Consider the following 14,133-nt stretch of genomic DNA (forward strand, 5'->3'; position numbering starts at 1 on the left):
ACTGAGCATAGTTTGAGTTTAAGGAAACCTCACTGAGCACAACCTAGCTTTTCTACACTAATTTTGCCATATTTGAGATTGTCAAATTGGTCATACCAATGCTTGTAGTATAACTTGAAACCTTTGTCCTATAAAGTGCTCTGTCATCAGTGGTTATTACTACTTGTAAAGTCAATTGTTAAAATCCTATTCTTTTAGGCACAGTACCTAACCATGGGGGAAAATAATAAAAGGAATGGCTTATAGTATAATTGTTTATTTAGCACGTTGTCTAAAATTGTCCATGTATAAGAAAGAGTGACTTCCAAGTATTAAATGAGCTTTTGTAGCCCACAATGATATAACTGAAGGTGGAAAAAAGATCAGACTAGAAACAAAATAATATTCAAATTGGAACGATACTTAGTAAATTTGTTCATTTATTCATCAAATATTTATTAGCTTTCATTTCTCCAAGAATACTAGGTTTGACCTCTCGGTGCCTGGCAATCTCAGACTCCTTTTAGGGTGGCTACATTCTATGGAAAGAAATTTGGCTTCAGAGTCCAGGACAGACATTGACTTTCTCAACCACTCCTACATAGTGGGGCTGTCGTACATCATTACTTAATTGTCCTGGTAGCCTTTCTTTCTTTCTTTCTTTCTCTTTCTCTACTCTTTCTTTCTTTACTTTTTTCCTTCCTTTATTCTTCTTTTTCTTTTCTTTCCTTCTTCCCTTTTCCTTTCTTTCTCTCCCTTTCTTTCTTTTCTTTTCTTTCTTTCTTTCTTTTCTTTCTTTCTTTCTCTCTCCTTCCTTCCTTCTTCCTTTTTTCTTTCTCTCCTCTTGCACCAGGGATTGAACTCAGGACCATGCTCTTGCAGACAAGCACGATGCCCCTAAGGTACACCCCGGCCCCTGATAGTTTCTTATCTGCAAATTAGAAGGAACAACAGTTGCCTCCAGCACTGACAAGAATTAACTGAGATATATCTATAAAACATCTAGCAGAGTTTCTGATCTGGGATTCAGCAATCCATGGGGTCTTTGTGTTGAAACAGGTAAAACAGAATATTTGCATTATGATAAAATCCCTTTTATTAGACTTTTTCTCAACCAAATAATGAATTTCATGGATGATTAAAGAATATGGCTCTAGGTTAGTGTAGATTTAGGGGGAAATTTGAAACATGTTGGCATGCAAATCAATCCAATAAAGCTAGAGACACGTGAGTATATTTATAAAAGTATTTTGTGTAAGAATGTGTGCTGACATAGTTTGGAAACATCAAGGTGCTTATTTTGTAATGACAAATAAATTACAATGGCTCATTTTTGCATCACAATACTTCTGCTATGTCAACTCTGCTGGGTTAGAAATGCCTAGGGGATTAGCACAGCACCCTCCTGAGCATGTCTGTGTGGGGTTTCCAGAGATGGACATGTGGGCAGCGAACTGAGTGGGGCAGGCTGATCTGGGTGTGGATGGTGCTGTCCAATAAGCCCGGACATGGATGGAACGAAGGGGAAAGACGGAAGATTCACACTTCCTTTGCAAAGCTCCGTTCTGTCATTTGCTCCTGCTATCACCTGTGGACATCAGAATCCCGCTTTTTGAGCCTTTCATTGTGAAATAACACCAGTGGCTCTCTGGGGAGCTTCCTTCCAGGCCTGTAGTCTCAGATGGGCACTCTTTCCAGGCTCTGCTTCCTGGTCGCCATGAACTGAACAGCTTTGCTCCACCATGCCCTTCCGCCATGATATTTTTTTCTTGGCGCCAACTTACCATAGACCGATTTCCTGAAATCATGAAGAGAAACGAACCCTCCCCACTTTAAGTGGTGTACGTTGAGTATTTGATCTGAGCGATGGATGGGTGATGAAGATTGACGCCATGATGGTTGATTTTATGTGGAAAAAAGATGGATAAATTTGGAATCTCGCTTCTTCATCTGGGCATCCATCTTCTCCTGCCTTCAGTTAGTGGAGTCCCTGGTTCCCTGGCCTTTGAACTCTGGAACTTACACTGTCAGTTCCTCCTTGTTCTCAGGCTCTTATATTTGGAGTGAGTTAAACTACTGGCTCTCCTGCCCCTCCACTTGAGGTAGAAAGATTGCGGACTATTCATCGCCATAATCTCATGAGCTGATCCTCAAAATTCAATCTTCTTTTGGTTGTTTCTCTGGAATAAAACTGACTAATACATATATATATTAGGCTCAGATAGTTTTAAAAATCTATTTAAATCTAGAGATTATTAACTAAAGGAATAACTAAAGACCTACAAACCAAGTTATAAGATAACATGGGTAGTATTTAACTTCCTTTATGTCCCTTGGTGTCCTTCTCAATTATAGCAACTAATTACCTTCCAGAAGAAACCACCATTGTGATTTTTATAACAATTAGCCCTTGGAACTTCTTTGTATGTATATGTACGTATATATAGATTAGATATAGATATCGATATAGCAGGCTTTAAGGAATATATAATTGGTACTTCCTCTTCTGATTTTTAGATAATGATGTTGTACTGTGTGTGGTTCCTTGGTATATACCTTGCAATATTATATTTAAGAAATGGCAATGATACAATTCAAAACTGTCTCAATTTATTTTCACTATTTAGTATTATTATACTACATGAATGTATACTATATTGTTTATTTTACAACACATTGTGATTGAAAATGTCAGCTTTTTATGTATCGCTAAGTCTATTTCCTTATTAATTGTCTTCTGCACACATGCAGGATTTCCCCAGTGTACATCTTGGAGCAGACTTGAGCCTGCTCAAACTCACCCCACACTGGAAAAATCTCTCCTTCCAAAGCATTTGCAGCATGCTGGTTAACACACTGTGTCCTAATACAATGTGTTATTGAAATGTCAGTATCCACCACTGGAACTGTTAATGAATCTGAACAACTTTTCATGTATTCAAAGATCACTCATGTACCTCTTCTATGAAATGCCTGTTAGTGTTTTCTTCGTTCAATTTTAATTGGTTCTTTTTTCTTATTGATACATAGACAGTGATCCTTTGTTGCTTTCCTTTGTTGTTGAAATTTTTCTGTTCTTTGCTTGTATTTTGTGATCTTGAAGATGTCTTATAATGGTTAGAAGTTCTTAATTTTAATTTAGCAATATATTTTATCCATGTTTCAATTTTGCTTTTCATTGCTTGGTTCCTGTATAATAGACTCTTCTGTGCTGTGAAATCTACCCTGTGACTGTCCTAAAATAATAATAGAAGTTTCTATTTCCATTTTTATTAATTTTCAATTGATTATTTGAATGATGCAAAGGTAGTTTGATGCCATAACCATGTAGGAAAATCTTTTCATTGACCTACACTACTGATGATCATAAATTAAATTAAAATTCTATGTATGAACATGATAATGTCTGATGTGTGTGTTCTGTTCTGGTTTAAAACATTATCCTAGAACCAATTCCCACCATTAAAAGTATAATAGCATGAAAAAATGTTTTTTTATCACTGGTCATTCGAGAGATGCAGATTAAAATAACACCGAGATTCCACCTCACCCCACAAAGAATGACTGCTATCAAGAAATCAACCAATAACAAATGTTGGAGGGGTTGTGGGGAGAAAGGAGCCCTTCTCCACAGTTGGTGGGAGTGCAGACTGGTGCAAGCACTGTGGAAATCAATATGGAGAAACCTCAAAGAGCTGGGACTAGAGGTTCCATTTGACCCAGCCATCCCTCTGCTGGGTATCTTTCCAAAAGAATTAAAAGAATTATATCACAGAGATATATGGGCACCTATGTTTATAGCGGCACAGTTTGTAATAGCTAAAACTTGGAAACAGCCCATTTGCCCATCAGTTGATACTCAGCCAAAGAATGAGAAATTAGATTCATTCATAGGAAAATGGATGCATATTGAGGATATACTCCTATGTGAAATAAATAAGTCACACATGTGTAAATACCAAATAGTTTCTCTGGTGTGAAAAACTATAATAGTACACAGGATCCTGATGGGATAATTAAGAGTATGAAATAGGAACAAAAGGGCTAAAGGTGTAGGAAAAAGTGGGAAGTATAGGGGCAAGGAAATAAGGGAAAAGAAAAAAATATGAGAAAATGAAAAAATGGAAATGAAGTGTTTGTAAAGCAGGAGGGGAGGAGTGGTGAAGGGAGGGCAGGGACAAGGGGAAAAAATGAGAACCAAGACCTGTCATGTAAAGGTACAAGACCTCAATAATGAGTGTAACTGTACTGTATACCTAAAATTACCAATAAACTCAATGAGGAAAAAAAAAGTATGGTAGTTTCATGGTGACATTTATTATAGTAAAGATACTATTTATCTTTACAGCTATTTTTGCTCTTTGTTCTCCTAAGTAATTTTTAAGGGCAGATTTTAAAATTCTGCAAGGATCCTATGGAAACATTCATCATAATTATTCTATGGAGACGTGGCTTTTCATTATAGGGGATGTTCCTAATTAAACATATGCATACTTTTCCATATTTTGGCCTTTTATAATATTCTCAAATAAACGTTATCATCTTTTCACGGAGACCATGAACTTTTATTTGAGCCTTATTCCTGGGTCTCATGTGTGTTTTTCTTCATGCATAGTACATTATGTCAGATTACATATTCTAATAAAGGATTATTTTTGTTTTACATATTGGTTTGAAATTCACTACTCCTGCAAAACTTTTATTAACCTAATATATTACCTGTGGATTCAGTGGTGATTTCATTTCGGTTTTCATTTTTGAAATAGGATATTACTTCTTTGCTGTGTCTACTCACAGACTTATGCTGCTCTTCCTGCCTCAGTCTCTGGAATAACTGGGATTTCAATTCTCTGCCCTCACGCCCAGACCTCGGGAGCAATTCTTGTTAGCAATCATGTCATCTACAATCCTGAAAGGTTTTTCTCTTTCTTTCACTGTAGCTTGGCTATTGCAAAGTGTCAGACCAGGACCTTCTGAGAAATGTTAAATGGTGAGAACGAAAAAGTGAGCGTCCTTGATTTGTCCCTGATATCAGAGCGGACAACTCAACATTTCACCCTTGTCTATGGTCGCGCAGATGACTGTATAGACCGCCTCTGTCGGCTTCAGGAGGTTTCTGTCCCTTTTTGGTCTGTGTTTACTTTGAAGACTTTAATGGGTGTTTTTCAAATGACCGAGTGAGGCCTTTACACTCTGACTCCCCATATGTCTTCCACCTCACTTCCTGTCCCAGTCCGACCCCCAACTCCAAGCACACGGCATCCCTTTTCATCCCTTCCACACTCCATACAGGCTGCCGACTTACATTTTCGCATCGTTACATCCTCCACTCTCTCCTGAAGATACATCCCTGCACGGGGAAGCCTCTCCTGGTGCCGTCTGGGTTATCACTAGAAAGTCCGCACCTCACTAACCATCCTAGGATGTGCCATCCAAATCCATCTCTCACCTCCCTCTGACACTTCTTGTTTTCCTACTTCCATTCTCTTTGTCATTGAACTGGTTCGGTGCTGTATGAGATGCGTTTCTTGTCTTGGTAGCTTCTTATTAAGGAGAATTTCCCCTTGAAAATGAAATCTCTCCCTTCACAAATAAATCGGCTGAGAAACTGCTTGAAAGATACATAGATTTGATTTTGTTTCCTCTATTAAATGCTTACTATCACCCCCAGGTGAGCTGATTACTCTTTGTCAAAAGGAAAAAAAAATTCCGAAATACTTTCAGTAACACATCAATAAAAAAAATCTTGAATTATTTATCTGTGGGACTTTGCAGCAATTTCTTCCACTGATCATGTTCTTTTTCCACTAAGCACAATGGCTAAATCATGGTCCTGGATTTGTTTTGTATCTTCTTTTTATATTTTACTTGTCGGATAATGGCTGTCTCAATTATAGGAAAATACAGTTCCTTTCGTACTTACAAAAATGGTGTACAGAGTAACAAAAAGCTACGTTTTATCATGAAGCAGATTGTTCAGGACCATGTTTCTATGCCTACTGAGATTGTTGAATGGAAGATAAAATAATAACAAGCAGATTGCTGGAAGTTACTATCTTGGTGCAGTTTGTTTTCTTTTGTGCGTCTTACAGGGAATAACAATTGTTTTTATTTAAAGGTGAGTGAATTTTGACTTCTTTGTGAGGTGCTTGCATTGTGGAAGGCAGAAACACAGATGGTAGCATTGAGTGGCTTAAATTGTTGGTAGTTTTACTACAGGAGGAAGGACCAGGTGGATGTTGAGTAGACAGAATGTGGACAGCCAACACCGAGAACTGTCTTGTCAAGTAAGTCTTTCATAACCCACTCCTCTGGGGGAGCTGAAAAACTAAGACTTCTCAGCATGGCCTGGACTAGGGTGGCAAATGAAATACCCAGCTTCCAGGTTTACAGAGGCAATCTTGGACTCATGCAGGTACAGGACTGACAACTGAGAGTGTCTCCTTGAACTCCACACCCTGGATATCCCACTTGCTTTACTCTGGGCCAGGTTCTAGTTCTCAGAATCCCCAGTGGTTCAGTTCTACTTGCAACCTAGCTTCTGCTAAGACAGTCCACCCTCCTGAGATCTGGAAATAAGAAGCGACATAGAGCTTCTCTCCCTCTTGGAAGTTTTTCTGTTACTATGAGCAACCAAAGATGGAAAGAGTTCTGCTTTGCTTTATTAGCTTTATTAAACCCAGGCTCTTGAGACTATAGGGTCTCTGAAATAAGAGTCTATTATGCTATTATAGAAGCCAGCCAGATAAAAGGCTAGATCCTGGACATGTTCCTGCAGCTAACAGTAGCAGAGTAGAAGGAAGTGTATTCTTATAACAAAAATTTGGAAAAGTGAAGCAAATTATTTACATTGATCTTACATTGGTCACAGATGAAAGGGGCAGGATAATGTAGAGCAAGGAAAGCTTTGGGATGGGAAAACAGTGCACAGACAGAAGTAATGATTGATTCCGGTTGGTTGGGTTGTAGCAGGATGTGGTGGTATCTAGTGATCACGTTGGAATTTAAGTTCAGGTTTCAGTGTGCATTCAAAAATGTGAAACAGTGCTTAGTGTTTTTCACTCTATTGCTGTCAACTGATGGATTTCACCCATTTCTCTTTTTTCCCTTCCTGTCTTTGTCAGTCAATTTAAGCCATCTCAGAATTTTTCTATTATCAGCTTTTCTGGAAGTTTCAGCAACTGGTCTCCTCATTTGTAAACAATGAGCTGGAGACTTAAATGAACCCACAGGAAATTCATTTTGCTGGAATGAAATTTAACAGCAAGGATGAGCCAGCCCTAAAGCTAGTAGCTAGGGTGCTATCTTATTTACTTGTGCTGACAGCTAAGGTCATAGCAGAACTGGGGTAATTCTGGTATCAGGAATTAAGCAGCAACTCCTGACTTCCAGCCCTCCTATCAGAGGAGCTGCCACCCTCGCTGGCTGTTCTCCAAAAGTGATCTGGAAGATGCATGGCTACCGCTGACCCTCAAGTGCTCCTAACAATTGGTTTTAGCATATTTTTTCTGTCTTTCTGATAACTATAACAGAGTCTTGAGTGATACAAACAATATATATATATATTATTCTATAGAGGAAAAGAAATATTTTGAAGTAAAACATTTTCTAATATATCACTAGGATTGACTAAAAACGAATTTCTATCCAGGAACCGATGAGATATGTCTGTGTGTATGTGTATACAACATATATGTGTGTGTGTGTGTGTGTGTGTGTCTGCGTGACTATATGTGTATATACATATTTGAGTAGACAATTCTAGGACCTTCACTTAACAAACAACTCATTCTCACAGGATGGTTGTAACTCAAGTCGGTCATGAAGGCTCATGCTTCTACACAGCCTTCAAAGTCTCTCTCCTGCACACAGGCAGAGCTCAGGGTCCTCAGAGAGATGCTGGCCCAGGATTTCTTAGTGAACCCACACAGAAAAGAAAGGATGCTGTCCTGTTCCATTCAGAACTCATCAAGGGTTAAATCTGCACCTGAGGCCATCTGGAAGCACAAGTGGCCGGCATTCGGGTCATAACTCAAGACTTTGCTTGTAAATTAAAACTAAAATTCTGGCTGTAACACAGGTTGTTCATATGTTGAGGGTCCACTGTATGGAACATATTAAACATATGGATATTAGTTTGGGGTGATGAGGGAATTTACATTGAATGGTGCAGATAAGTCAGTCAACAGCACTGTCTCAATCATTGTATATCACAAGATATCTGGTCTGGAGCAAGGGAGATTGGAGGTTCAAAAATATATCACAAAGCTTCTCTAAAGAAGCTACAATTGCTGACATCTTTAAGAATACATCTTGAAATGAGAGAAACAAGACTGCAATCCAAGGAGGAAAGAAAGATCCGCCTGTAAGAACCAATGTACAATGATTCAGGGAATACAAAATCGAGTTTTTAATGGAGTACAAGTCATTATAAAGAAAAACATTCCCGTGATGAATATGTTTACTGTAGAAGGCAAAGATGTATGAAACAAACTCAAAAGAAGGAATCTGTGAGTGGGAAGGGGTGAGGGGTGATCTGTCACGGAGGAATGATGAAAAGCAGAGTCCGACTCACAGAAGCACAGTTGTCCTCCGCACTCAAGGATTCGGGAACCTTCAATAGCTTCTGTTCCCACTGTTGTTTGAACTTGTGAAATGGCTTAATCTTTATATCACTGTACCCCAGTCTTCCCAGTGACCCCTATTTCATTTATACGCCCACCAAGTGATGTTCCAGTGATGCTGTAGAAGAGGCACACTGGTAATTCTCACCTACTCTCACTATAAGCCATGAGATCAGGGCTCTTTTTCTTGATATCAGTATTCTTGTTGCATCATTCCGAAACTCACTTTATGGGGATCTGTTGCTACAAAATACATTATTTCTTGATAGCTTCATAAAATGAAATTTTGAGACTGTAAAAACTGAAGGTCCCACGGATGATGGAAATATGACCAACACCAACCCGTGATGCCCCTTCTCAGAAAATGAATGTACATTTCTGCAAGAAACAGACATTACCAGATAATCAGGAGAATGGAGGTTTTTGGTTTGTTTTTGTCTCCTACAATCACTTCTACTTTTGAAGGAGCATCAAAAATGTACTTTGAGGTCCTATCCTACTCATTCCTTCATTTTTTTCTGAGTTTCTGAACTTTTAAAAGATGTGCCCAAACTCCGTTCTTTTCCTCTACATGTACATTCTAATCTAACTCAAATCATCCATGTTATACTCAGGTAGAATAGCCATGCCGTGACACATACATTTGGAAATATCACTAAAGGTTTGGTATATAACTCATTACACTAGATGATCGCTAAAGTAACTTCCAACTCTAAAAGTCTAGAATATCTAAACTGCTTACATCTCTTTATGTTGGCTTTGTCATTAAATAATGAATACTTTAATGCCCCTTAATTTAAAATTTTAAAATGGCTTAGCCTGCTTTTAACCACACAGACTTAATGAATAATGTATGATTCATAAATGCTTCTTGGCAATGTGGAGACAAGGTTATTGTAACAAAAATCACATGCGAATTGCAACTTTTCATAATTTTCTTCTGTAGCCAAATTTGAGAATGCGTAACATTTTTCCCATACCATCTCCTTTTCTCTTTTTAAAATATCAGCCACAATAAGTTTGATTCAATGTTGAACCAAGAGCAGGGAACTATAACTTGGGCTATGTAGGCAAGCACATCATCAACTTTCCAAAATATACCTAATCTCAGACATGCATCAGAGTGAAATGAGGTAAGTTTCCTCTTCTGCACATTGTTTATGACATAAAGCACAGAATAGCCTGCATTTGAGATGTGGTTTTCACGCATCATCTATTCAGCTTATCTTCCAAGAAAACGGAGTCGGCCGCACAAGTGCCGCTTATCGTTCCCATCGTGCAGCTGCAGAAAATGAGGTTCAGGGTGCTGTGCAGAATCTCCCAGCCATCCAGTTACTTAGCAGTGCGTCCAAGCTGGAACCAAGGATTTTTTCTTTTGTAAACCTTTCTTTTAAAATCTTGATTGAGGTATAATTTGTAAGTAATACAGTTCACTCATTAGATGCGTATAATTAGTTAGCTTTTGAAAACCTCACATCCCAGGAAGCCACAACAAGGAAGATTTATATTATTTCAATCAGCACACATTCTCTTGGAGTCTCCCATACATAGGCATATGCAATCACTAATTTATTTTCTGTCTTGGGGGATTGATATCCCTTTTCCAAAATGGCGTGTAAAATGAAATAATGTATTATGTACATTTTTGTGTCTGACTTCTTTGACCAAGTATGTGTTTGTGAGGCATCTAGATTGTGATGCGTATCATTATGAATGAAGATCTTTGAGCCCTACATAGTTACTATTTTCAAGAAACTCTGTTGGAATGCTTGCTTCTCTCTACCCCAGCTCTACAATATGATACATACATGACCCATGTTTACAGCAGCACAACTCAGCATAGCTAAGTGTAAACGTGTCCTCCACGTCCATCGATGGACAAAAATTTGTGGCATTTATACACAACAGAATACTACTCTGCCATAGAGAAGGTTACACTTGACTCATTGGTAGAAAAACGGATGCAACTTGAAACCATAGCATTGAGAAATAAATGAGGCACACAAGCTTCGATGTCACATGGTTGCTCTTATATGAGAAAGCCAAATAGAAATGAAAAACTAAATAAGAGACAATAGGAAATAGGGAGATAGATATACAAATGGGAAGGGGATGAAGAGATGGAAAGGGGAAGGAGGGCGGGGGGGAGGGGATGAAAAGAGTAAAGACATGCTCTGTGCATGTGCCAATCCCTCACGGAGGGATGTCACCAAATTCTGCAAACGCGTACTAATAAAGAATAAAGATTGGGTGGGGAATGGCTTTTCATTCCACCAGCCTACTAAAATTGTCTCCTAATTAATCTCCTCATTGCTAATGTCAACCCCATTGATCTGACTTCCTAAGAGACTCCCTGCTGAAACACCGCAGTGTGTCTCACCTCACACCACACTGCCCGTGGCAGTAGTTCTCAGTGTCCTAACCAGTGGCAAGAGCAAGGCAGACAAGCTCAGCCTCCTCGGGACACATCTTTCTGCCTTCAGCCAAAGCAAGACAAGATCAACCAGTGTCTCAGCTATTTTATATATATTGAGCCATGTTAATTTTTAATTGCAGGATAAACTGCTTGCGTTGAAAATTTGAAAGTAGCTAAGCTACAGAACAAATCTGTCCTTTGGACACTGGCTGCCTCTCCTGTGTCTCATTCTGAGCTCCTTTTTTTAATCGTTTTTCTCTCAAACATAGATAGAAACTGGGATCCAATTCCACAGAGTCAGACACAACAACACTCGCCCTTCGGGTTGTTTCACTCTCTTTGGTGCAGTCCCATTTTCCTGCAGTTTCTACACTCAATCTTATCTGTCTCGTAGACATCACTTAGGAGTTGAAATTCCAGGTGCACCTTATATAAGAAATTTCTCTGACTTTGCCTCTTAACATAGAGAAATAACAGCTCCTTCCTGTGTCCCTCGTTTCCTAAACATCTTGTATCCACAGTGCTTTCTTAGCAGTTGCTTCCTTCCCATTTTTATGGTGACCCTACCAATGACCCTACCCAAGGCCACAGCACTTAACAGTGTGGCTTGTGACCCAGGAGACCAAAGACAGACTCCTCCCCTCCACTGTTACCTGGACAGTCCACTAGCTCAGGATGGACTTTTGGCTCAAAATTTATTTTTGCTTAGGTTCCTTTAGGTTGAGATTTTTGTACCATGAGATAAAAAAAAAAAAAAAACTTAAAACCTCCCCTCCACTGTTACCTGGACAGTCCACTAGCTCAGGATGGACTTTTGGCTCAAAATTTATTTTTGCTTAGGTTCCTTTAGGTTGAGATTTTTGTACCATGAGATAAAAAAAAAAAAAAACTGAAAATTTTTAACATCGCAGTGTGTTTATTTTTTTTTCAAGTTTGCCTTTTATCACAATTGCTTTTTTTGTCTGCCTGTTCTCTAAAACCTAGCCCAATGCCCGTTACAAAATAAACATTTAATAAATGTTTAAAGAGTGCATGTACAAGTAGATAGGTGAATAAATATGCCTGTGGGAAATAATTAAGAATTTATAGCAGATAATTTATTTATTCAAATTAAAAGCCTCTATACATAAAATAGACAGAAAAAGCTGATGGAATTTATCATGTTGAATAGGACAAAATGAAGGTATAAACACAGAGACAGAAGGATGAATAAGCTTAAGAACTGAAGATGTCTGACTGCTGTAGATCTCAAATACTTTTGAATCTAGGAGATGGAAATAGGTTCAGGTGAAACGATAAAGATAGTTTATCGCTAGATTTTTCATACATGTCATTAAGCCATCCATATAAACACATGTACAGAGAATTGATTTCCTCCATTTTACCATGAAGACTTATTAAGTATATAAGAAGCAAGGAAGAGTAAAAAGGGAAAAGAAAAAAATGTGAGAGAATGAAAAGATGAAAATAAAGTGTTTGTAGATGGGGAGGGGAGGGGGGGTGAAGGGAGGGCAGAGGTAAGGGGAAAAAATGAGAATCAAGACTTGTCATGTAGAGGTACAAGATCCCAACAATGAATGTAACTGTACTGTATCCCTAAAATGTACCAATAAACTCAATTAAAGCTGAAAAAAAAAAGAAGCAAGGAACTGGGATGTGTTATATACATGCACCAACTCCACACAAGGAGTACCTATCACGTACTAAACACATACACAGTATTAAAACACTAAAATAATAATAAAATGTATAAGAAGTACCAGGCACTGGGTACACAAAATGAATATGACAAAGACTGCATCCTTCCTTACATACAATTCCATCAGGGACATAAACTGAAAAGCAAATTATAATTCAAAGCAATGAAGTGCTTCCTAGGGATATGAATACGCACAGCAGAAGTAACCTTACAAATCCACAGAAAAGAATTCTCATAGAGCTTCAGAAAGAGATGGAAGAACACTATTGATTCTGAGAGTAAGCATTTTGACCGCTATGCATATCTCTTCAGGTAAGTGCAGCGAAGGATTCTAGGGAGAAAGGGCAATTCACTAAATAGAACATATCTGACTGAGAGGATGATTCAGGCCTTATTACAGGTTGCCATCGTAAATATTTATGTTGCATTTTTTTGTGGTTGATCAATTATAAGGTGTTACAGCTTACAGGCTTAAAAACTAATGATATCCAATTCTCTGCCTACCTGTGTGAGATGCATTTGACAAGTCCGAGTAGGAAGGAAGCATTCGGCAACACTATTGGCATCTATTTTTTATTTGAGGAATATGGGTTTACCTGCTTAAAACATTCCATCCTCAGGCTCCTTTGCATGAATTTCTAATGACATAAGCCATATTTTTTGATTAAGGTACAACATTCAGAAGTCAGTCTTAAGGTGCATATGATTTTCTTGGAGCCCCTGGCGTTCCGGGAGTGGGAAATGTGCTCATGCGCTGCAGAGTGCCCTGCCCCAGGAGTGGGGTGAAGGAACAGGACAAAGACTAGTTGAGTTTTTCTGGAAAATAAAGAAAAAAGTCTCAAAAAGAAGACCCTTCTGTTTGGTTTACCGTTTTTATTGTGTACATTTACCCTTGTAAACAAAATAATTTTTGCACCTTTAGTACCCCCCCACAGAGTTCTAACTGAATCTATATACTAGTCTATGATAAGAGATATACTAAAAGATGGAACTATTGAGTACCAGAGGCCCCTGCAGTTAGGTTTCAGTCCCCACATGACCAGTCTGCGATGCAGGCCTGAGGAAAAAAAAATACACTAAGAGGAGACAGAACTAGGAGAGAGAAAGTGGGGCACCAGGATGAACAATGCCAGTACAGCTGAAAAAGGTGCTTATCGATCAGTCCCAGCCATTGACTTTTATTGACAATCATCTGGGGTAAAAGTGAGCTACCAGTGGTTTGTGTAGAAATTAATATAAAGGGGCTCATAAAGGACAAGACAAAGCACTGTCAAATTAGGAACAGAATAGGCAAAATATAGGGCTGTGATTAGAACAAACCTTCTGGTCAGAAGGTTTTAGTTGTGGAAGTGGAATTCGGGTGTGAATCACTCTGACCTCGGCACATAGGCTCTGGCCAGACTCAGGTCTATAAA

This window comes from Fukomys damarensis, unplaced genomic scaffold (genome assembly GCF_012274545.1).
Source record: "Fukomys damarensis isolate Sample0158 unplaced genomic scaffold, DMR_v1.0_HiC HiC_scaffold_33, whole genome shotgun sequence".
NCBI classification, from domain to species: Eukaryota; Metazoa; Chordata; class Mammalia; order Rodentia; family Bathyergidae; genus Fukomys; species Fukomys damarensis.